This window comes from Musca autumnalis, unplaced genomic scaffold, assembly GCF_047663935.1.
Source record: "Musca autumnalis isolate F117 unplaced genomic scaffold, ASM4766393v1 scaffold_3, whole genome shotgun sequence".
Lineage (NCBI taxonomy): Eukaryota > Metazoa > Arthropoda > Insecta > Diptera > Muscidae > Musca > Musca autumnalis.
In genome coordinates, this window is record NW_027411866.1 from 88972380 (window position 1) to 88998759 (window position 26380).

The window sequence follows — 26380 nt, forward strand, 5'->3', positions numbered from 1 at the left end:
TACTTAGTTAGCAGGTCTATTGAAGTGATGTCAATTATGTTGATGTATGTGGACAGGGACTGTCACCTCGACGCGATGAGGGGGCCTAGTAAGTGCAATGAACCTAAAAGCGATGCCGGCGGTAGCGTAGCTACTGGCAGGGCCTCCCATGTCAGTAAGGTTGAAGGTGAGCACTGATGCTAAGAACAGTCCACAACGTAGCGTCGGTATTCCAGTGGAGCGGCTACAACTGGTGTCTGTTTTTCCCATGTTAGGGGCGGCCAACACACAACTCTGGTGTGTCTGTACACCACAGATAGCAGCCCTATCAAACATGCTTTGGACCTTAGGTTAACGACCTACTGCGCCGAGATTAAATTGTTACTGAAACCGTAAGAAACGAAAGAATAATTACTGATCGATATAAGGCAACGACTTTTGGAATGAACAACGGACACGAATTGGATTCTGGAACGTCAAGACTTTATTTCAAACTGGTAAGCCAGCCCAGATAGAAAGAGAATTCTACCGCCTACGTCTTAGTATCCTGGGTATATCTGAAGCAAGATGAAATAATTTTGACGAGCATATACTAAACAGTGGAAAATCTCTTATATTCTCCGGAATGCGAGGAGAAAACGCGCCCCACACGAATGGTGTAGCTTTTCTTCTGAGCTCGGTGGCAAGAAAATCCCTGATGCGTTGGGAGCCCATTAGCGAGCGTATAAAACCGCTAGATTCAAATGCAAGGTGCGAAACGGGTCAATCATCCAGTGCTATGCGCCAACAGAAGCGGCAGAACCAATCGAAAAAGAGATGTTTTATAGTAGCTTATCGGGAGTATTTCAGCGTATCCCGTTGGAGATATCAAAATTGTTATGGGCGACATGAATGCCAAAGTAGGCTGTGTCAACACAATAAGTATAAGAATCAATCCATTTATTATACAAGTTTTTGGAAGATAGCAACATTATTATGTCAGTTGAAGAAAAAAGTGAGTTAAGTGTGAAATGTCGGCAATAATGTATTAATAAGAAGAGGACATTTATTCACCAATATGTACGTTGGAAAGTGGATAAACTTAAATATATTTTTTTAACAAGTTGTAGAACAATCATAACAGATTATCATAAGCTTCTTCCTAGAATTATTATTACTTGCATACTTAGTTAGCAGGTCTATTGAAGTGATGTCAATTATGTTGATGTATGTGGACAGGGACTGTCACCTCGACGCGATGAGGGGGCCTAGTAAGTGCAATGAACCTAAAAGCGATGCCGGCGGTAGCGTAGCTACTGGCAGGGCCTCCCATGTCAGTAAGGTTGAAGGTGAGCACTGATGCTAAGAACAGTCCACAACGTAGCGTCGGTATTCCAGTGGAGCGGCTACAACTGGTGTCTGTTTTTCCCATGTTAGGGGCGGCCAACACACAACTCTGGTGTGTCTGTACACCACAGATAGCAGCCCTATCAAACAGGCTTTGGACCTTAGGTTAACGACCTACTGCGCCGAGATTAAATTGTTACTGAAACCGTTAGAAACGAAAGAATAATTACTGATCGATATAAGGCAACGACTTTTGGAATGAACAACGGACACGAATTGGATTCTGGAACGTCAAGACTTTATTTCAAACTGGTAAGCCAGCCCAGATAGAAAGAGAATTCTACCGCCTACGTCTTAGTATCCTGGGTATATCTGAAGCAAGATGAAATAATTTTGACGAGCATATACTAAACAGTGGAAAATCTCTTATATTCTCCGGAATGCGAGGAGAAAACGCGCCCCACACGAATGGTGTAGCTTTTCTTCTGAGCTCGGTGGCAAGAAAATCCCTGATGCGTTGGGAGCCCATTAGCGAGCGTATAAAACCGCTAGATTCAAATGCAAGGTGCGAAACGGGTCAATCATCCAGTGCTATGCGCCAACAGAAGCGGCAGAACCAATCGAAAAAGAGATGTTTTATAGTAGCTTATCGGGAGTATTTCAGCGTATCCCGTTGGAGATATCAAAATTGTTATGGGCGACATGAATGCCAAAGTAGGCTGTGTCAACACAATAAGTATAAGAATCAATCCATTTATTATACAAGTTTTTGGAAGATAGCAACATTATTATGTCAGTTGAAGAAAAAAGTGAGTTAAGTGTGAAATGTCGGCAATAATGTATTAATAAGAAGAGGACATTTATTCACCAATATGTACGTTGGAAAGTGGATAAACTTAAATATATTTTTTTAACAAGTTGTAGAACAATCATAACAGATTATCATAAGCTTCTTCCTAGAATTATTATTACTTGCATACTTAGTTAGCAGGTCTATTGAAGTGATGTCAATTATGTTGATGTATGTGGACAGGGACTGTCACTTCGACGCGATGAGGGGGCCTAGTAAGTGCAATGAACCTAAAAGCGATGCCGGCGGTAGCGTAGCTACTGGCAGGGCCTCCCATGTCAGTAAGGTTGAAGGTGAGCACTGATGCTAAGAACAGTCCACAACGTAGCGTCGGTATTCCAGTGGAGCGGCTACAACTGGTGTCTGTTTTTCCCATGTTAGGGGCGGCCAACACACAACTCTGGTGTGTCTGTACACCACAGATAGCAGCCCTATCAAACAGGCTTTGGACCTTAGGTTAACGACCTACTGCGCCGAGATTAAATTGTTACTGAAACCGTTAGAAACGAAAGAATAATTACTGATCGATATAAGGCAACGACTTTTGGAATGAACAACGGACACGAATTGGATTCTGGAACGTCAAGACTTTATTTCAAACTGGTAAGCCAGCCCAGATAGAAAGAGAATTCTACCGCCTACGTCTTAGTATCCTGGGTATATCTGAAGCAAGATGAAATAATTTTGACGAGCATATACTAAACAGTGGAAAATCTCTTATATTCTCCGGAATGCGAGGAGAAAACGCGCCCCACACGAATGGTGTAGCTTTTCTTCTGAGCTCGGTGGCAAGAAAATCCCTGATGCGTTGGGAGCCCATTAGCGAGCGTATAAAACCGCTAGATTCAAATGCAAGGTGCGAAACGGGTCAATCATCCAGTGCTATGCGCCAACAGAAGCGGCAGAACCAATCGAAAAAGAGATGTTTTATAGTAGCTTATCGGGAGTATTTCAGCGTATCCCGTTGGAGATATCAAAATTGTTATGGGCGACATGAATGCCAAAGTAGGCTGTGTCAACACAATAAGTATAAGAATCAATCCATTTATTATACAAGTTTTTGGAAGATAGCAACATTATTATGTCAGTTGAAGAAAAAAGTGAGTTAAGTGTGAAATGTCGGCAATAATGTATTAATAAGAAGAGGACATTTATTCACCAATATGTACGTTGGAAAGTGGATAAACTTAAATATATTTTTTTTAACAAGTTGTAGAACAATCATAACAGATTATCATAAGCTTCTTCCTAGAATTATTATTACTTGCATACTTAGTTAGCAGGTCTATTGAAGTGATGTCAATTATGTTGATGTATGTGGACAGGGACTGTCACCTCGACGCGATGAGGGGGCCTAGTAAGTGCAATGAACCTAAAAGCGATGCCGGCGGTAGCGTAGCTACTGGCAGGGCCTCCCATGTCAGTAAGGTTGAAGGTGAGCACTGATGCTAAGAACAGTCCACAACGTAGCGTCGGTATTCCAGTGGAGCGGCTACAACTGGTGTCTGTTTTTCCCATGTTAGGGGCGGCCAACACACAACTCTGGTGTGTCTGTACACCACAGATAGCAGCCCTATCAAACAGGCTTTGGACCTTAGGTTAACGACCTACTGCGCCGAGATTAAATTGTTACTGAAACCGTTAGAAACGAAAGAATAATTACTGATCGATATAAGGCAACGACTTTTGGAATGAACAACGGACACGAATTGGATTCTGGAACGTCAAGACTTTATTTCAAACTGGTAAGCCAGCCCAGATAGAAAGAGAATTCTACCGCCTACGTCTTAGTATCCTGGGTATATCTGAAGCAAGATGAAATAATTTTGACGAGCATATACTAAACAGTGGAAAATCTCTTATATTCTCCGGAATGCGAGGAGAAAACGCGCCCCACACGAATGGTGTAGCTTTTCTTCTGAGCTCGGTGGCAAGAAAATCCCTGATGCGTTGGGAGCCCATTAGCGAGCGTATAAAACCGCTAGATTCAAATGCAAGGTGCGAAACGGGTCAATCATCCAGTGCTATGCGCCAACAGAAGCGGCAGAACCAATCGAAAAAGAGATGTTTTATAGTAGCTTATCGGGAGTATTTCAGCGTATCCCGTTGGAGATATCAAAATTGTTATGGGCGACATGAATGCCAAAGTAGGCTGTGTCAACACAGATTTTGAAAATGTGATGGGAACCAATGGCTTGGGAACAGCGAATGAAAACTGAGAGCTTCTAAAGGAGTTTTGCGGAACTAACAATCTTGTCATTGGCGGCACATTATTTCCGCATAAGACCGCACATAAAATAACATGGGTTTCACCAGATGGATCAACAAAGAAGCAAATCGACGATTTTTGTATTAATCGCTTGTGGAGGCGAAGCATAATGGATACCAGAAACAAACGTAAACAACCTTGTCATTGCAGAGCTGAAACTAAGAGTTGTACTGGCAAATGATCCTGGATCAATAAGATCACGCAAGTTTAACATTGGGAAGCTCAAGAGCCCTCAAATAAGCAATGCTTTCTACTCCAATGTATAAACTGAAACTGAAAATGTTTCCCGAGATATTCCAATCGACCTGTAATGGGACACAATTAACCCCCATTATTATAAGCCTTCTTTTGTTATAGTTTGGATTTACCGAACAGATTTATAGCGTCCCGGTTAACATAAAGTTAAAAGTGATGATTGAATTTCAAGGATGAGCTTTTTGGCAATAACTTTCAATGTAAAAATTATATTTTTAATGTCTCTAAATTGGTTTATTTTGGGTTTTCAGATCCTTCAGATAGTAAAAGAACACATATAATAATGACCCTAAGAGTGCTTTCATTTACACCAGCGAAACAGTTTTGGGCAAATTGCCAAAATCGTGTAAAAAATGGATTTCCGACGACACGTGGGCGAAAATTGACGAGAGGAGGAAGGCCAACAATGCCATGAACAATGCCAAAACGCGGAGCGACGTTCGAAGAGCCAGGCAAGCATACACCTCAATTGATACCAGTGTTAAACGGTTATGCAGACGCGATAAACGCAAATGGATTGAATCAATTGCCGAAGAAGCTGAAACCGCTGCAACTATAGGAAATTCAAAATTGCTCTATGACTGTACAAACCGCATGATTGAAAACAAAAGGAACATGGCTGTACCTATCAAAGATAGAGATGGAGTATTACTCACAGATCCGAAAGATCAGCTTAAACGCTGGAGATAACACAATTTAGCAGGTTTGAATGTTCAAACCTAGCTTTCTAAGAGGTTAACAAGGTTTCTTTGTCAGCACCAAAAGTGCTGCCGGCCAGCGACTTGAGGACCTTCTTCCTACTTCTGATCTTACCGCAAATAGCTGTGGCTTGAGCGGAATCAGTATACCATTAACCAATATGTTCAATGGGAGCCTTATTTCAGCCGTCCCAGTTGTGAACAGTGTGGCAGTGGATTTAGCGGCGGATATTTTTATATTTCTCAGATGGGAGACCTGCACTAGGTCAGCTATGTAGACATTTAACTTATCAACGATAGGACCCGACGCCAAGGTCATAAAATCATCCGCATACATTACGATCTCGATATCGTCTGGAGGGTGTGGAATTTCAGAAAGGTAGAGGTTAAACAGTTCCAGAGATATCACCCCACCTCGTGGAACTCCCTTTTTCACTCTACGGGTTTTGGACTTCTTCTCTATGTCCTCGAACCGCTTGGCATGGTTGACGGTATCGAAGGCCTTCGATAGGTCAAGTGCCACCATAACTGCTCGGTTGCACGGCCTGCGTGGTTCAGTCCTCTACAGATATGTGTGGATGTGGCGTGTAATGCTGTTGTAGTACTATGCATTTTCCAGAATCCATGTTGATGTTGGGCAACTGGAAAACTGCTTCTCATCGTGGAGGGGAAGTGCCTCTAGAATTTTTGCTACGCCAACTTTCCAGGCTTCTTGTACAATATGGGTGGCTAACGATAGGTTGAGGACACTTGTTGAATACTCTTCTCCGGGTCGATCCAGTTGCTTATGCATAACCAATGATATTCCGTGTGGGGCCAACGTGTTGGATGATTTCGCGTTTCGTATGACGTCTACAACATCGCCCATCGTAAACGGGAGGACTCTTCTTGTATGGCGTAGCACACTCCTATTCGTCCTATCACTCTCGGGGTGCTCTATGAACTGCCGGTTAAAATAACTCGCGCACCTCTTTGGGTCAGTTACTGTCACGCCGTTGAAAGTAACAGCCGTTCGTTCTATCATCCTCCTTTCCCGGATTCGAGAATTGCATTATTGCATTGCTTCAGGTGGTCTAGCCACTTTTTCCGTTTATGTTCTGAACCCATACCAATCAGCTTTTCCATTGTTCCGAAAAGTACGGCGTTGAGAGGTTATGGAGACGGGTAGTCTATTTACGGAGACGACAATAGGAAAATGATGGGTTGCCATGACACGTCCTTCATCAGACCTGGTGCCACAATGCTGATATCTGGCAAGCTGTGGCAATCTCCTCTTATCCTCGTAGGAGCGTCTTCATTCATCGTGCAAAGCGCTCGACCAGCGCTGTACCAATCTGGTCATTACCTAGTACGAAATACCTAGCACCAGACGGTTATGGCCCTCTAAAAGCGAACTAATATCGGGCATATAACGCAGGGCACAGCTATTCAACGGCGTTATGTACACATTAAGCTGATCTACCTCGGCAGTATCACACTTTACTACTACACCCATATATTCAATGTGTGGGCCACTAAAGTCAAGCTCTGTACTGGACAGCCTGATGTATCAGGAAGGCAAGTCCTCCTCCTCCGCTTCTTGTGCGATCCTTCCGCAGGACATTGTAACCATCGCAACGTTACAAGCTACAGGTGACAGTGACCTTTGTTTCCCGGATAGCGACGATATATTGTAGTCAATATATTGTAGTGACTTATATCTAACTTTATACCATTGTGTTCAAGTACAGTTGCATAGTAATACGAGTAAAACTAACCTCGATGTCATATCATGTGACAAAGGCCTGGCTCCGTTTTGAGGTGACAGGGGAGTGATAAGTCTTTGTAATTGTTACATCCCAGCAAAATTAATTGGTCGACATATTATGATGCAATTCTAACGAAGTCGTGAAAAAGGCACTCTTACATTTTAACCGCATTCGGATGCGATCCAACGATTGACATCAATTTCTCACATTTTAACAGCATCCGGATGCAGTCCAAATGAAGTGGTAACCACTTTTTACGCGAAAAGTGTTCCTTTACTTGATGTAAGCATACAATTGTTATGAGAGCAGTTCACAACTTGTGCCAATTTTTTACTTTTACCATTTTTAAAAGTAAAGGAACAGACCAAAAATAACATCATTTGTGAACATTTGCGGTAACTCATTAGAAGAAAATTGTCTAATGGAGTGCTGCTGGAGTACATGTCGAAATCTTAAATGGTGATGGGAAGACAATATAATAATTCTTTTAGCAGATGAAGCAAGAATAGTTCAGCTTGGATTAAATGGAGAGCGGAGGAAACAAACTCAGTTGCGATTGAATTTAATGAAGCAATTTCATAATTTATGTTAATGTAATAAAATTCTTGTTTTAGGCAAACAATAAATTGTTTTTATTTATTCTGGAATATTTTGCAATGGTTTGCATTTTTATTGCACACGCAGAAAAATATATGTTACCTGTTTACCCTTTAAACCTGTTTATCGATATTTTAATCATATGCATCAAAGAATCGCGGTATGTTTTTGTTGTATAAAGACAAGATGTATGAGCAACAAAAGGGAATGCCAATGGGCTCGCCAATCTCATCAGTGATTGCCGACATAGTTATCGAAAATTTACTTGACGAAGTTACCAAAAATCTAACCGTAAAACCCAAACTATTGACAAAATATGTTGATGACATATTTTGCATCATAAAAAAGAACGAAATTGACAGCACACTTAAGGAATTGAACGCTTACAATAATCAACTGCAGTTCACAATGGAAAGCGAATCGAATAATCATCTCCCGTACCTTGATTCTAAAGTAATACGACATAGAAAATCAAAAATATCAGATCGGTTTAAAAATCCCACGGCGTCAGGGCGATTAATTAACTATCACTCGAAACACCCTGGAAGGATAAAAATAAATACCGCGACTAACTTCATACGAAGAGTTTTTAAAATCAGTGATAGCAAATTCCATTCTAAGAATGAAAATGACATCAGACGGATCCTGAAGATGAATGATTTCCGCAGCAAAATCATAACAGAACTCATAAAACATGTAAAGTCCAATCGAGTTCAAGCCACTGAACCAAGGCCAGAAGAAGTATACAAAACATCCGGGTTTCTCCGAGCGTTTTTCCAAATCAAATCTTTACAATAGAGATCATTTTCAACTAGCTTTAAAAAGCAGCAACACCAACAATGCCTTCTTGAGTAGAAAAAAATCCAAGACTCCACTTGAAGAAAAATCAAATGTCGAGTATAAGATAAGTTGGCACTACAAAAAGTAAACTCAAAACTAGGATAAGTGGTCATAAATCCGACCAAAGAGCAAGAAAAAAACCGGTTGAACAAAAAACCCCTCTAGCGGCCCATTGTTCCTTAACAGGAAATACCCCCAACTTCGAAAAAGTAGACATTTTAACACAGGAGACAACTATAAACGAAGATATATCTTACAATTGTTACATATAATCAATATAGCGGGAGAAAAACGCATGAACTATAAACGTAATAGAAAAACATGGAAAAATTTAGTTGATAATCAATCTCAAATGAGAACAGAACGCAGAATGTGGTGCTAAAACAGAAAAATAAATGTAATTTTTGTAAAATTGTTATAGTTTTGCTTAAATACTTATGTTGAAAAATTTTTGTTATTGTTTCTTTTTTAAGTCAACTCTCTGATGATGTTGTTGCTGGGTTGGCAGCCGCTGGCCGAAACACTATGGTTTCGGGTCAATCCGGTACGAAAGAACCCGCTGCCGTGGGATGGACTCTCTGATGATTATCATAGATTATGATCGAAATATCGGAAAAATAAAAATCAAAACTAAAAAACAAACTCTGTTTTTATTTTCACCTGACCTCGAGCCAAAATAAACCATAAGAAGGTACCAAAATATTTTTTATGTTAGAGCATATTTTTATGTGTGGAGAGAGGATTTTTGTCAAAGAGATTAACAACAGGGCTCTCGCGGATGCGGAATGCTGTTTTATAACAAAGAACTGTGTGTATGGTGTAATAGGAGACGCAGAAGCTTTGACCAAACACGTGTGTTTCATGCTTTGTTGTTGCTAACCAACGTATCAAGCGAAGAGGAAAAGAAAAAAAAATTAATTATGTTGTTCTTTTTTTAGTTGTCTTAATAAAATCCTTGAGTAAAGACGGTAATGTGAGTGAATAAATCAGTGTTTTGTGTTTTCTTAAAGAAATGGTGCTTTTTAATAAATTAAATGCCCAATATATTTTATAACACTATGCAAACAACTTCTAGTATGCATTTTTTGAAAGTGCATATTTAGACTACAAAAACCCTAGTAGGGTCTTGTCCTGTCAGATCAAGTTCGGATTTTATGGCCTCATCTAAACCGGGCTAAATCTACACTTTTTTCATTTATCAGGCCTTTATCTCAGAAACGAATAGGAATTTGGCCTTGCTGTCTTTAGCAATATTGTAGCCCTAAGCTAGTAGAACTTATCTTTTGAAAAAAAAAAAAAACACATACGAAAAACTCCATCTAGGGCATCAAAATCTATAAAATATAGAAAATTTTACATAATTGCTGAAATTCTGGTCAGTATCGGCTAAACTTTTGGGAGTTGAACCAAGTATCCTTTTGCAAAAATCTTCCAAATAAAGTTCTCAACAATTCTTTAGAACATTCTGAAACTCTAAAATGCTTACTTCACGTTGTTTCAGCGGTATTTTGCATCATATATTTTACAAACGTATTTTAAACACTGTTCACACCAACAGTTTATTCTCGCATTTCGGATTTCACTACATTATTGACATTTTTATTAAATCGTCGTTGAAAAATCTACTGAAAACAACGACATAGAGGCATTTTACAACAAGGACATGTTCTGAAGAGTTGTGTATTACATTTCAGGGAATATTTTTCCAAAAGAAAATATAAAAAAAATAATGGTTTTGGAGATACGGTGCGAAATGTATAAACATTTTGGAATTTGTGCATATATTTTGAAATTTGAGGCAATAAATGTAGTTTTTCGAGTTCATTATTTCACCAAATATTTTATTCTTGTCCTTATCTGCAAATATGCTTCAGAGGTCAGAAGAAGATTCGTATTGGTTTCAGAGATATAGCCCCGAATTTCTTTAAAAACTCAATATTTAACCATGTTTAGATAGGGCCATAAAATCCGAGCTGGATCTGACACAAAAAAAAGCAACTAGGGTTTCTTGTCGTTTGGGTCTGTACTTTTCAAAAATCCTCAGTTCGAATTGTTTGCACAAGATCAACTTAAAAATGTTGGACAGTGTAATTGGACATTTTATAATTGGATCAAAAAGGTGAATGGAAATATTTTATTGGACAAGGAATAAATCGCATTTACTTTGGTAATTACATCAATACATTTTTCATATACATACATACATAGGTATGTTTAAAATATGGATGTACCCATTTATTACATTTATAATCATTCAATTCCAGATGCCGATTTCCCACTGATCATTTCAACTTAGAGGATAATGTGTTTTATTTCACAACTAAGGAGAAGCGTTCATCGATGTTTCTATATATTAATCTCTTTTTAAAAGTGTAACTTTGTACAGTGTTTTATTTAACTTGCTTTGTTCCGTTTAGTTCAAATCTGGTAACTCATTTTTAACACAGTTGTAGTTGGTCCTATTTACAGTATTTAACGGTGTTTTATTTAAATTGCATTTCAAATCTGGTAACTCAATTTTGACACAGTTGCAGTTGACCAATTAAATTGCATATCAAATCTGGTAACTCAATTTGACTCAAATAATACGCTCGCATTTAAATTATAAATGGTGGCAAAATTAAACGGCAAGCGTTTTATTTGAGAGATTCCATCATGGAAGGAATATATTTATTGAGGCTAAGCGACAAATTATTTCCTAGTTTTAAGTGCATTTCTAAATAAAACACTGAAACTTAATTTTTTTAATTTTAGTTTTTGTTGTTTTTTTTCGACCTTTTTGATTTTAATAAAACAGTTGTATATTTCGTTTTTATATATATTTTTTAAATGATATTTTATTTACAAATTATTCCATTCCGTTTTTCTTTTATTAAAGTCTGTTATGTATTTTCTATGTAACTATGTGTCTGTTGTTGCTTATTTCCGTTTCAGTAAACAACCACTATTATTTATAAATGTGTGTATATGTTAAAGAGTTGTATAGTTCATGAAAGAACTAGTTCAATTGAACGATTCATTAAAAAGAGCGTATGAACTAGATCAGTCGATATAGTTCATTATAGTTCAATAGCTCACTGAGCGCCGACCGAAAGATCCACGAAGAACGATCAACTAACGATTCACAATCTAGTTCAGCATGTCATTCACATATGAATAAAATGACGCCGTCTTATGTGCTAAGTGATACCTTTGTAATGTAATGAGTTTTGTTTATGTTTTGGATCAATGTAAATTGTCAACCCCCATTGTAATAAAAGTTATTTCTACTTAAAGAACATTTTTGACATAACATATCCCAATATATCAAATTCATTACATATCCAATCTGCCTTGTTTTGGATAGAAAAAGGAAAAAATAAAAAGAAACATACATACATACATGCACAAAGATTTTTTCGCAGTGATAATTTCTAAACACACACATACAACATAAGATTTTTGCCAGCCACATAAATGAAGGTTAAGAGTCCTTGATCGATTCTGATCCGAATGATTGAACTGGATAGTAAACTAGAAACTAGATTACTGAACTGGTTCAGTTAAAAGAACTGAGCTATTGAACTAGATCTTTAAAATGAACTAGATTTCAACTCTAATATGTTACAGATATCCAGTGAGCGCTTATTGAGAGCAAGTGAGCATACATTTCAATGTGTTTTACATTGAAATTGTTGTTTTTGTTTGTGGCTTTTGGGTTTGTATTTGTATGCACCCAAAAATATAATTTGTTTGCACCCAAACATATAATTTGTTTGCACCCAAACATATATTTGTTTGCAGGACCCAAAAATATGTTACGTTTGGGACTGCTTGCAAACAAATATATGTTTGCTGCAAAATAAGTTTGGGACATATGTTAGAGAGGCCTTTTTTCTGTGTGCATCTTTGAACTGAATAAAACCACATTCCGAAGGGTGCCTTTAAATTCACATCCAAAGCACTGCATCAAAACACTTGTTTTGGATGCAAATTGGACTGCATCCTATTCTACCCTAAAGGGTTAGTTAAAATGCGATTTCAAAGTGTTAGTTAAAATGCAGTGCTAATTGAATGCATATTTCAGTAGTCACGCTCTTGTAAAAATCATGTGTTTCAATGCATAATTTGCATCACCTGTACATATGATTTAACTTCACCTTGGAGGCAAGCTTTTTGCTGGGATACTACTACCCAGCAAAATGTTCGATGCCAAAGATGTCATTCCATCATGGGTGCAAGTGATCTGGCATGTCATCTTTTTAGCATCTTCATCGATGAATTTTATATGAGCGTGAACCCAAAAAGATGCTATTAATTTTTGGATCCAAAGCATGTCATTTACACCAATGCTTTGACATGTCATTTTCACCAACCCTTTGCAATGACAATATCATTACGACAAGAGTTTTAACAACGTTGGTTGAGATTTCGAGTCTTCGACAACATCAAGCCTATTGTAAATAATTAATCTTATAGATTTCGAAAAATGTGTATAAATAAACACAAAACTCATCTCTATTAGATCGATGGAATGGGTTGAAATGCTGATGAAAAGATCGGATCTTTCACGACCTGCTTTGCATGCGTTCAAATGCTGATGAAAAGATCGGATCTTTCACGACTTCGTTTCAACCAATGCAAAAGATGCCATGAAATCACGCCATCGCATGGAACCCCTTCCTCCAAATTTTGCTGGGTACCTACTGCTGGAAAGCCACATAATTTGCTTAGATTGTAATGCTACTAGTGACAAACTAACACTTTTCATCGGTAATTGAATATTTTTGGTAAGCAAAACTCTTACCGCATTTTTGCACCTTAACTCCTGATAGTTTACACCATACAATTGAGGGAACAAGTATGAACTTATATAACAGCATTGGCAACGAGCAGCTATATAATCAGTTTGAGTAAATATGTATGATACGATATGACAAGATGCCATGGTTATTTCTGTTATTATTACATTAACGCCACTCCATCTACATAATCACCTTTTTCATTTAGTTACCAGTTTCAAGAATGCAATTATTTTCTCATTATCTTTCTTAGATTATTTCAAATTAATAGTTGGCTATCCAGTAAACGATACAAGCAAACATACTACATGTAGTACGTACATATATTCATAATTCAATTTGTTTTGGTTAATCATGGTAAAGTGTAGCAGCAAATTATTCTCTTTACAATGATATGTACATATGGTAAAAACCAAAAATGTTTTACAATCGATGAATCCGTGTTTCACCCACTCAGAATTCGCGAACTGTTAACATATTCTATATAGCATGACTGAAATTCTTTAAAATGAAGTGTTTTAGGAGGGATCCCATAATGTTGACCATAAAAATTAATTTTCGTGGAAGCTGTGTTGGCATCAATGTAGAAAAATGGGTAAAATTGGGTTGAAGCCAACAAGTTTTTTATGTTCTCTTCCGATTTCTGGCTTAACCTTATATTTTATAGACCAATGCCCAAAGAAAGAATCATGATACTAGTGTATGATTTTTCGATGTATTCACCGCATCCACCTAAAATTGATACTGACATTTTGAAGCCGGAATTTCGGGGTTTTTTGTTTTTTTTTTTTTAAATAAACCGGACGCGCAACAATATAATTTTCAAAACTCGTAATAGGATTATAGAACTCGTGATTTTACATTGTTTAATGTATATATCGTGAGTGTGCTCCATACAGCATCCTAGTACGTGGAGTCTAAAGACCAAAATTTGATGCGTGAATTTTCTTAAAAAACCTATTTTTTGCGTGTAAAATGTACAAGTGTCATGGAATTTCCTTTTAACCCCGCGTGAATTTAGTTTTTTTACGAGACGGATCTAGTGAGCCTTTCCGCGATCGATTCCATCCACTAAAACCGCGGATATAGATACCTTGAAAATAGGAAAATCAGCAAAAATATATTTTGAGAAATCCGCGTACTAAAATGCGAATTTCTTTAAATTTTTTTACTTAAATGGAATCCTTTATACGCGATTATAATATTTGCGAAAACGCGTGTCATAAACTACAGCGATACGCGAGTAATATGGGTATGTTACGCGAAATAGAATGTGGAGGCACATCCGCTGTTCTTGAAGAATCTATTTGAAATATGTCGTCTGCTCCGTCGGAAAAGGTCGTAAGTCCCTCTCAATAAATTTTTCAGGAGAAAGAAAAAAATTCCAGCGCTTTCTGTATTAAAATTTTATTATGGTGGTAAAGGCAGTATTTTTCGTTTATTTATTTCGCTTCAATACCTGTACTTTGTATGTTAAAATTCCGTCGCGTTTGGGAGATAATTGGATGTCTTTGGACTTACGACCTTTTCCTTGTACAGTTTTGTATTTTTGTAGGTTCTTACGACCTTTTCCTACAATTTACGGACGTTTTTAAAATAAAATATTTATACTTTACAAAACAATGTGGAAAGGGTATTATACTTTTGTTTTGTTCAATATTCGTGTAACATCGCGAAGAATTCGTCGTAGACCCCTTCCCTTGCCATTTTTTCATATCTTGACGAGATAAAGCGATCTAGCTATGTGTGTCCGTCCATCTATTAACAATTTTATTAAAACTCCAGGCCTCAATTTTGGACCGATCATCACGAAATTTTGTGGAGAGGTCGGGTTCCGACCTGAAGTGACCCCATTAGACGTTAGTTATGATCGAAAGGTGTGAAATGGACCAAACCCACAATTTTTAACCGACTTTGTACATGTCCTGTAGATCGCAGTAATATTCCGATCGGCGCGAAATTTTAAGAATGAATTGAGTTTAAGACAAAGAATAAGCTTGTAATTTAACATGGTGATAAGATAATTATTAGCGGGTTTAATGGACCAAAACTTTTGTGTGAAATCTAATATATAAAAGACAATGTGTGTATGTTTGTATGTTCCGCATAGACTCAAAATGGATAAAACCGATGTTTTTTGAAAATTTCAGAGAATACGCAAGGAACATCCGAGGTGAAAATAGGCTGTATATTTTTTGAATTTCGGAGAGGGTGGGGGCAGGCCCTATTTTTAAAAAACGTTTTTATGCAAAACCGACCCTCAGTACTTATTCCATGTAATTTTCAGTTCATGCACAGGGATGTCCCTTGGCGGAAGTAGGCTATATATTTTGTTGAATTTCGGAGGAGCGGGTTACACCTGTGCCTTATTTTTTAAATGTGCTATATATAAAACTTACGTACGATTTCGTTTCCCCAATCCTGGGTACATATTTTAGCAATAAGACGTTTATCATCAGAGCTTTCAGAATCACCGTGAAAACCATAGGGAACTAGACCCATGACACCATCGTCTAATTCCATTCCAAATTCATACTGCTCTTTGTTAGCAAGAGCCATGATGTCTTCTTAGTTTAATAACATTTCAATCAATTATTATTTTAGAATCATTTAATAATATAAACATTGCACTTACCCGTCTGTTAGAAGGTTTTACTTTATTGAATTCAGAATACAAACTAATCTCGTTATGTGAATAAATGTCCCTAGAGAAACCACAAATTACCAGTTGATAAAGTTAAGTAAGATATACGACAGTAAAAACAGTAAAAATTTTGATTTTTTGACAAATTTTTCAATATATGAGGTATTTGAACACATACAGCATCCCAATTTGTATCAATGGCCAGAAGTCCATCTTTCATAATCAGTTCGCTTATAGGGGAAAATAAGTTTCAAATGTAAATTTTCGTTGCAATATAGAAATTATCACATTTTTGTTCAAAAGTTTGGTCCACAGGCTCCGCCAAATATCATCCGATTATCATCCAAAGGTGTAGGCTAGTTCTTTACATTGTACCCCAACCATGGATGACTTTAAACATAATTTCAGAACTACATTAGCTGTAGTATTCTTTTAAAGTATACATTTTCCTGTGGACTTACGACCTTTTCGTACTCAAATTTGTACGTTTTGTGGACTTACGACCTTTTCCGACAAGGGCAAAACATATAGAAAAACGCGACATACTACAATTTTCTTTGTATCATACGACGTGTTTTGACTTGTACTATCATCCTGTAACAAAAACGCGATTTCCAAAAAAAGTGGACTTACGACCTTTTCCGACGGAGCAGACGATGTGTATATTGACGTATTTTCGATGGGTGTTACTGAAACCGGATGCGCATCAAAATCTTATGCACATTGCGCGATTTTTACCCACCTTAAAGTTTTTGCATTGTGTGATGCAACTGGCGGCACACTTAGGACGCTGAATGAAACATCAAAATATGCATAAATATTGAAAGAGATTGATTCGCTGTATCCAAAAACGTATGCGCATCAACTGATTTTAACTAATTCGCGAATAATAGGCTTTTTAATTTTCACATTTTTTGAATGATTGTAATTTCAATATTACTCTTAATTTCCTATCCTTATAAGTTATCACAGTAAGCAACTAAACTTTCACCATATTTCTTGATGAAGTTTTAGCAGTATGTACACATTAATTATTGTATGGGATTATAGCGAAATAGTAGGAGAACTCCCAAATATTTTTTTCTAATTTTTCGAATCAAACCAAAAAATACTCGTATATTTGCAACAATATTTTCCAACAATAAGTTTTTCTCTTTTGTTGTTGCTATAATATGCAATTTAGGTACCCAATCTCTATAAATTTGGTTTCATATTTTTTTACGCATTGTCTAGATTTATTTTTTGAGGGTTTGTATTCTGGAGTCTGGGACAGGATAACTTGGATTTACTTCAAAATTTTGTTATTATTTGTTGATTTTCCGCGAATATAAAAATAAATTCAATAAATATTTAAACATCTACGAATAGATATGGAATGTTGTTAACGATTTATGCATAAATTTTCTCATAACAACAAATAAGATATCTTAAAATATTTTTTCTTTGTATGAGAATAAAAATCGCTATAACTTTTGCGCGCATCGTCCAATTTTGTGAACGCGAACAGATTTGAAACCAGAATTTAACCTCTAAAACTAAAATTGTAAATATGCTCGCAAATTTTTTTTTACATTTTTTCAAATGGAATTGCAAAGGAAATTTGGGTTTTACCATATGTACGTACGAAATATAATCTATAGGTATGTGTACAAATATTAGGAATTTCATGGATATAATATTTCGTACAAAATATCTTAAAATTTCATGTGTTAATTATGTTAAATGTGGGCCATGGTACAAATACACAGGTAGCCGCATCGGCAATTGTTGGCAACATAAGATGTCAACATTTGACATCAATTCAATGCAATTGACACATTATGTTACCATCAGCTGGCATGATAATGCTACCTGTATTATTGTACCATGATGTGGGCATTACGGTGTACTGATGGGGATTGTATGGAAACTGAATCACATTATAAAACATGCAAATACGAAATTAATCAAAATGGACGAATAAATGACAATCAAGTAATGCAAAGACTAATTTAACAATAAGATATAGATACAGGATACAGCAGGATACCCTTTATGTAAGTTTAAAGCCACAGTAGAATTATTAAAGCCTTTATCTTTACTGTGAAGACGACAATCGGATATTGTTTCTTTTTTATTAAACTCTTTTATCCATAAATAACCAGCAGGTAAATAAATTGGTTTCAAAGTAATTTAAATCTAGTTTTAAAATAACCACAATAACCTAGTAATGGGCAACTAATTATAAACTAGCTATCAAATTCAACAGTTTATAGACAGTTTAAACCAATAAGTAAAAAATCGAAGTCGCGGGGCCGACTATATGATATCTTACACCATTACCATTTCAATGCAGTTAGGCTAAATTTTTCCTACACCAGATTACGTCATATTTTCCAAATTTTATAAAAATGTCAGTTCAATTTCATGTTTGGTGTGTCAAATACCTGAAATCGGCCGAAAATTTATATCGGAGTTATATCCAAATCTGAATGGTTTTCAGTATAATTTGGAAACATTTTTTCTAGACCAAGCAAATTCCGTTACACATTTCAAATGTTATCAAAATTCGAGATACATAGAAAGGTGGGTGCACTAAATGCGCAAAATCGGTCGAAAATGTATTTGAGAGCTATATCCAAATACGAACCGATTTCAATATAATTTGGCAAACTTTTTTCTAATCCGATTCCCGTCACACATTCCAAATTATATTAAAATTGGACATCTTTAGCTTGGTTGATGCATCAAATATATCCAAATCTGAACGGATTCTCACCAAAACAATAGCGTTCATGCAATGGCTAAAATAAGATCTTCCCCAATTTTCCGCTGAATCGGACAACAAATGCGACCAGTACGTTGCAAATGGACGGATATGCTTAAATCGACTCAGAAAGTGATTCTACGTACATATCGCTTTTACTCAATTTACTCAATGAGTGACACTTCTCAAAAAAATCAGTTTCGAGAAAATCGCAGTTTAATTTGCAGATTGAAATTCGGCTTCCATACAAAAATAAAATAACTACTTGCACCAAAATTGGTAAATTTCTGTGCAAAATCAAGCATTATTTGAAGTATTTGAGAGCCTCATAAACTCAAAAAAAAACTTTTTTCTTGAATTATGCCAAACCCGTAGTAAATAAGCTGTAACTCGTTGAGTTTTAGATATATGAAAATTTGACACAAGATTAAGTAGAAGTCCTAGAAAAAATAGAAATTGCTAACTCATAAAACGCCTTTTTGAGTTATGTCACTCTTCGAGTAAATGAGCGATTTGTATATGCCTTAAAGGAACTACTTTATTTTTATTTTCTCCACCCCAGTATGGAGGGTATATCAAAGACATAAATACAACTAAGACTAGACAAAATGCATGCAACAAAAAAATGTTTACGAAACTTTGTATAGAAACATTACCCTTAATAGGTTGCAGTTAATTCAAAATAGCAACCAAGGAGGAACATTTCATGTAATGGTATCAGAAACGAAATTTATGAATTCAAGGATCTATTAAAGAATAATTCTATGTCAATTGGATCGGTAAATTCGGTTAAATACGTAAAAATGTATAAAAGAAAAAAATGTTATATCACCATATAGTGATATAACATTATGTTAAATTCAAAAATAACATAACCGTTGGTTTCTCATTATTTTATCGTCGTATATAACATTATATATATAACATTATTTTATATATCATAAAAATTAAAAGTGGTTTGTGCGGGACCTTTTTCAATATTTATGTAAAATAAAAATTATTCGTGCAACAGGAATTAATTTTTGAGAATGTTGTTTTTCATTTCATAGTTATTAACACAGTTTATACAGTTGGCCATTCAGAGTTCTGTTAACAACATTTGACAACAAACATAATAGATTTTACATTATTATGATTTTAGTTCCTTTGTATTTTAAATCACAATAATGTTTTTGACATCAAACATAATAGTCAGCTGGGCTTATTGGCCGACCTTATACTAGACCTTGGTTATTAAAAAAAAATTCAAAGTGGTTTGTGCGGAACTTTTTTATAATAAAACTAGCTGACCCGGTCCGCGTTGCTGGCCCGTTGTTTGGGTTCTCCGTGTAAACTTTAGTTATCTATCCAGCATTGATACAGCCAATTAATTAGGCATCCCTCTAGAAACTTCGTAATATAAATCAATGTTTTGACATAAATTCCATGTAATGGTATCCCCCAAATTTAAGATATAAAATCTCTTTTATTATACCCTTCACCATAAATTGACAGTTTAAAGCACTTTGTGACCCACATATAATGATCGGTGCACGTCAATTAACATTGCTATATATTGGATTGTTGGTCTCGGTTGTGGTCGTAATTATTACTGCAGACAATTGTCAGTATAGGTCCACGTTTTGATATAGCTCCCATAGAACGGTACCGGCTGAGCATAAATATTCGTATCGACCGAAAGACACGCCTTTTTATTTGCGCTTGGTATGCAACAGTTATAGGTTGACGTTTTGATATAGCTCCCATAAAGCAGTACTCCCGATTTTCGATAGTTTGGAGATATATGCTTTGTTCCAGAACCTGCAAGAAGCTACTATTTTTTACTACGATAACATTTTTTCCTTTATGTTATCGGGAAAAATATAAAAAAATAGTAGATTCTTGCAGTTCTGGAACAGACTGATAGTCACTTTTGGGGGTCGTAAACAGTCTTGCAGAGAATTTTCAGTATACGTCCTCGTTTTGATATAGCTCCCATAGAAGGGTGGCGCCTGATTTTCGCTATTTTTGATGGATTTAACCTCTGGATAGTGACATCTCAAGTTATCGGGATTTTACTGTATTCCAAAATGTGGAGTTGATCGCGCTATCCCACTTATTGTTTAGTGTTCAGCGTTTATAGCATTTTTTTAGGCACGCAGAATTATGTATATTATCTGAAATAATAAATGTTTGAGCATTTTGTGATGACCGCGATATTTCACTTCCGCGAAGACCATTCAGGGTCAAGACGGTAATTACAATAGTATTGCAAACAATCTGCAAACAATAAGTTCAAAAATATCATTGACTTTAAAAAAAATTGAAGGAGAACCTCCGGTCACTACGCTTAGCCATATTAAAATAGCTCACGACCGCGCTATCCCACTTGTTCAAGCTAGAGTTCATATCATTTTTGTGTCACGCTTACTAAAATTATGTATATTAATTGAAATAATACATTTTTGAAAACGTTGTGATGACCGCGATCATTCAGAGAAAACAATCTGTAAACAATACGTTCAAAAACATCAAAGATTTCTGATTTTCTTGAAAACATTGTGGGGAGGACCACCGGTCACTATTCTTAGCAGTGAAAAACAGCTTACGACCGTTCTAATTAACGGAAATAATACATTTTTGAAAATTTTGGGATGAACGCGATATTTCACTTCCGCAACGACCATTCAGGGTCAAGACAGTAAATACCATAGCAATGCAAACAATTTGTAAACAACATATTAAAAAGTATCTTGAATTTCGAGGTTTTCTTAAACAATTTGTGGGGAGGACCACCGGTCACTACACTTAGCGGGATAAAAAATAGAATACGACCTATTCTCAGACCTAAAAACTCCACATACAAAATTTCATAAGATTTCCCAATCGATTTTTCGGAATTTCTATATAGTGACATCTCATGTTATCGGGATTTTACTGTATTCCAAACTATGGCGTTGACCGCGTTATCCCACATATTGAAGCCAGTGTTATAGCGGTTTTGTAGTCACGCTTACTAAAATTAGGTATATTACATATCTGAAATAATACATTTTTGAATAATTTGGGATGACCGCGATATTTCACTTCCGCGACGACCATTCAAAAAATATATAGCCTATTTTCACCACCGGTGTTCCCAGTACATTATCTGAAATTTTCAAGAAAAACTATTCAGCCGTTTTTGAGTCTATTCGGAACATACAAACATACAAACATAGTAACATACACACATTGCCTTTTATATATAAGATGGAATGAATGTTATTTTAGGCATTAGTAGGCAAAAGTTCATTCATTCTCACTACAGGAAATCATTTTTAAGAAAAAATTTCAAAAAGTCATAACCCTAATATATATTCATGATCATCCATCGTCGTCAAAATCCACTTGAATTTTTTCCCTATCATCAACTAAGTATAACACTGTCCAACATTTTTAAGGTAGTCGTGTGCAAACAACTACTACCGAGGATTTTATGAAAGTACAGACTCAAACGACAAAAGCACTATTTGGGTATTGTTTTGTCAGATCTAGCTAAGATTTTATGTCCTCATCTTAAAATGGCTAAATATTGAATTTCTTAAACAAATCGGGGCTATATCTCGGAAACCAATTCGAAAATTGTTTTGACCTTTTTAGCAAACCTATATATATGGGAACAAAGAAAATATTTTTACAAAAAAATCGACTCCAAAAACTGCATTAGCGCTATAAAATGTATGCAATATCTAAAAGTACCACAGTTTTAAAATAGTTTGCACCATATCTCCCAAACTTTCAAATTTGTCGTAATGACATCTTTGAAAAAAATTTCGCTTGAATGTGATACACAATTCATCTAAACATGCCTTTGATGTCTAATGTATCTAGCACGTTGTATCTTGAATATTTTTTTCAACGATCATTTAATAAATATATCAATAATTCACCACGAATTGCCAAATACGAGAATAATCTGTTCGTGTCAACGATGTATGATATACATGATGTAAAAAGAGTGACATAAAATACTGCAGAAATAGGAGGGTTGGCGTTTTTTGTTTGGGATGACGACTTCTATTTTGTTTTTCAAAATAGTCAGGCTTAATCCCATAGTCGTTGTTTTAATATTTTATTAAACAACATGAAGAAAGCATTTTACATCTTCAGAATGTTCCAAGGAATTGTTAAGCGCACTTTTTGGAAGATTTCCTGTAAAGGCAACATGGTTCAACTCCTAATGGTTTAGCAACTATTTACTAGAATTTCAGAAATTATGTAAAATTTTCTATATTTAATCGATTTTTTGTATGACATTTAAGTTCTGCAGACTGAGGGCGGGCTACAATATTGCTAAAGACTGGAAAACAAATAATGCGAAAAGGGCCGTTTTAAACGTTCAACATAAGTGCAGTTTAAAAGCTATTCGAGGATTCTTTGGACATTTTTCTTGTTGACTCCTGTAGTCTTGTTTAATGCGATAAAGCTCAAAATTCTACGGTGATCAACAAAAATGGGTTAACTATTGATAGGACAAAATCAATTTCCAAAATTGATAATGTCTCTCCATTTCTAAAGGAACTTTCTCCGCAAAATTTTAACACTTCTGCGCTTTGATCTAAATTAATTTTTTTAGCAAAACGTATGCATTTATTCCGAACGCCCACAATCGTTAAGATAAATATCCCAAAAATTTCGATATTTTTATTAAAAATTTTTTCGTCCAACTAGCCCGTAACATTCTAAAAGCTCCTGAATACATATTTGTTGGGGAAAAATATTTGGGATTGTGTAGCCCGTATTCGATCTGCTCATTGTCGCAAATTCACACAGGCTGAGAACATATATCTTTGTGTAGCCCGTATTCGATCTGCTCATTGTCGCAAATTCACACAGGCTGAGAACATATATCTTTTGGCAATTTTTTTCAGAAATCAAAATTCACGATTTTTTTGTTCGTTTCTAACCGATTTCAAGTTATGATAAATATGATAAAAGCGAATAATTATTTGGGGTTCTTTATGGATCGATTGTTATTTGACAAAATTATATAACATTGGAAACAATATATTTAATTTAAGAAATATTTAAATTCTAGTTCCAATAAGTTGCAAGAACTGAGTCCAGCAACGAGTCCAAACATGTCCATTCGTACAATTAAAAAAATAATACTTCTTCTGTAACATTATACCGAAAGTAGCGATTACAGCCGGAACAACAATCATGGAGTTTTTTCAACTTAAAGTGTTTTGTCACGATTTAGCTAAGAGTTTGCCGAATGATTTCTGATATTGCTTTCTGAGATATTTGTTCGACCACGCTTTGACATAGCCCAAACATGAATTTTGTAGTCGCAAACAGTACTGCGAGATGTCTGTATCGTCTGTATCGTCCGATTTTAAATTTCTGATGTTTTTAATTGTCTTGTACAGACTCTATCACTTCTAGTAAAGAAGCAAATTTGGCATTTTTATGACATAAAATAATATTTTATTCTTAGGTTGTCGACACAATATCTAGCTATAGAAGTCCAAGCTGCACTCGCGGATTCGAGTTATTCTTTTTTTTTTTCGAGGTATACCTTATAACACATTCAACCCATGTATAACTTAATTCGTTCTACTTGCGAATAGAGTAATATAGGGATCGGATTAAAAGAATTCCCAAAATCTAATCTAAGATCTTCTAAATACTGAAAATCTTGCGATATCAAAAACAATTTCAATTCTCTGCGGTTGTAAAATTAAAAACTTTGATATGGTTTTTTTCAATTCTATATATCCGAGGACTTATATTTTATACTCTGTAAAAAATTAAAATTGTACCCTAAATACTACTGAATTTATGTACTTTATGTCAATATTTCATATAAAATCAACTTACAAACCCTTTAAAATAGCTTCACGTAACGCTACATAACATTTCAAATTTTCATGATTTTTAGTCAAGTTGCCACCCCCCCCCCCGAAATGAAATCCTGCGTACGTCCCTGGAATGGACAAACAACTTCTTATTAGAAATAGACAACTTCGTATTATTATGCGAATATCTCTGTTTCTATTAGGGGTATTCCAAAATAATGAAAGACGAAATCCTGTCAATAAAAATAGAACTTCTCAGCTTTACAATGATGCTTAGTAGGTATCATATCATGTCCAGACTATAGCCTTTGCTTACTTGCTTAGTATGTTAAGAGGACACTTTTCTTTATGCCGGAAATGTAAAATAATGTTTAAAAATAATTGAATTAGTTAGCGATCAAAATAAAGTAGTCGATAAGTCTTACCAATACCAATAAGTTACATTCATATTGTGCGTATTGAGCATATCACCAACAAAAACTGGACCATTCGATTGAAACAAATAAACAGAAAAACAGTAAAGTTTCCAGAAGTCTTCACTAAGTGTTATGTACTGCATTCATACATATGTTCATATGTCTACCACTGCTCTAATTCCACTATTTGGAGCAATTAACATTTCCCGCCGACAAACGATTCAATGTGACCTAAAAAACGCTCCGTTTCTTTGCAAAATTTAATGGGTTGGAAATAAAATATGAAGATTTTAAAATAATGTTGGCCAACACAAAGAGGACTCAATTAAAATGGTGTTTGTTGCACCGACCATGTCGCTACAATGAAAAACTCTGAATTGCAATTATTGTTAATTAAATCCATTATTTAAATTGCAATCACAGTGAAATGCTAAATGAAGTGATATATAATTGTCAATTTTTCAATTACCGACATTGCATATAAAAACAAAAAAGAATTCACAACAAAAGAAATGTTCGGCATATAAATATTATACGAAAATCATTTTCACTGTATAAAAGAGCAGTGAGGTGAGTGACTGACTCATAAACGTTCAGGCGAAACGGCTGAAGCTAGAAACTTGAAATTTTGAGTGTGGGTGGTTGTTGCTGTGTAGGGGTGAGATAAGGCTGGGTTTTTGGAAATTCGAACTAGAAGGGTACTAAAAGTACTAAAGGTACTAAATAAAGTACCCTTTGTATTGGACAAACTGGAAGAGCTGAAATTTGGAATGAGGGTCACAGATGAAGAGTTAGAAAGATGTACCAAAGGGTTTCTGGAAATTGGAACTATAAGTGTACGAAAAGTACTAAATGATACTAAATTTAGTACAATTTGGATTTGGGTGAACGGATTGAGCTGGAGTCCTGAAATTTGGAATGATGGTCACTGATGAAGAGTAACAAAGAAAAGTTCGTAGAAATTCGAACTATAAGTGCACGAAAAGTACAAAATTGTACTAAATTTAGTACACTTTTGTTTTGGGGGAACGGATAGAGCTGGAATCCTGAAATTTGGATTGAGGGTCACTGATGGAGAGTAACAAAGAAAGGTTTTTGGAAATTCGAACTATAAGTGCACGAAAAGTACAAAATGGTACTAAATTTAGTATAATTTGGATTTGGGTGAACGTATAGAGCTGGAATCCTCAAATTTGGAATAAGGGTCACTGATGAAGAGTGAGAAAGATGTACCAAAGGTCGAAAAGCCCTAAATGGTTGTGAGTTTAGTATGATTTGGATTTGGGTGAACGGACAGAGCTGGAATCCTGAAATTTGGAATTAAGATTACTGCTGGAATGTATAATTGAGATATGGAGGTAACTTTGGAAAATCATACTAACGTGCACGAAGCAGTACTCAATGGTACT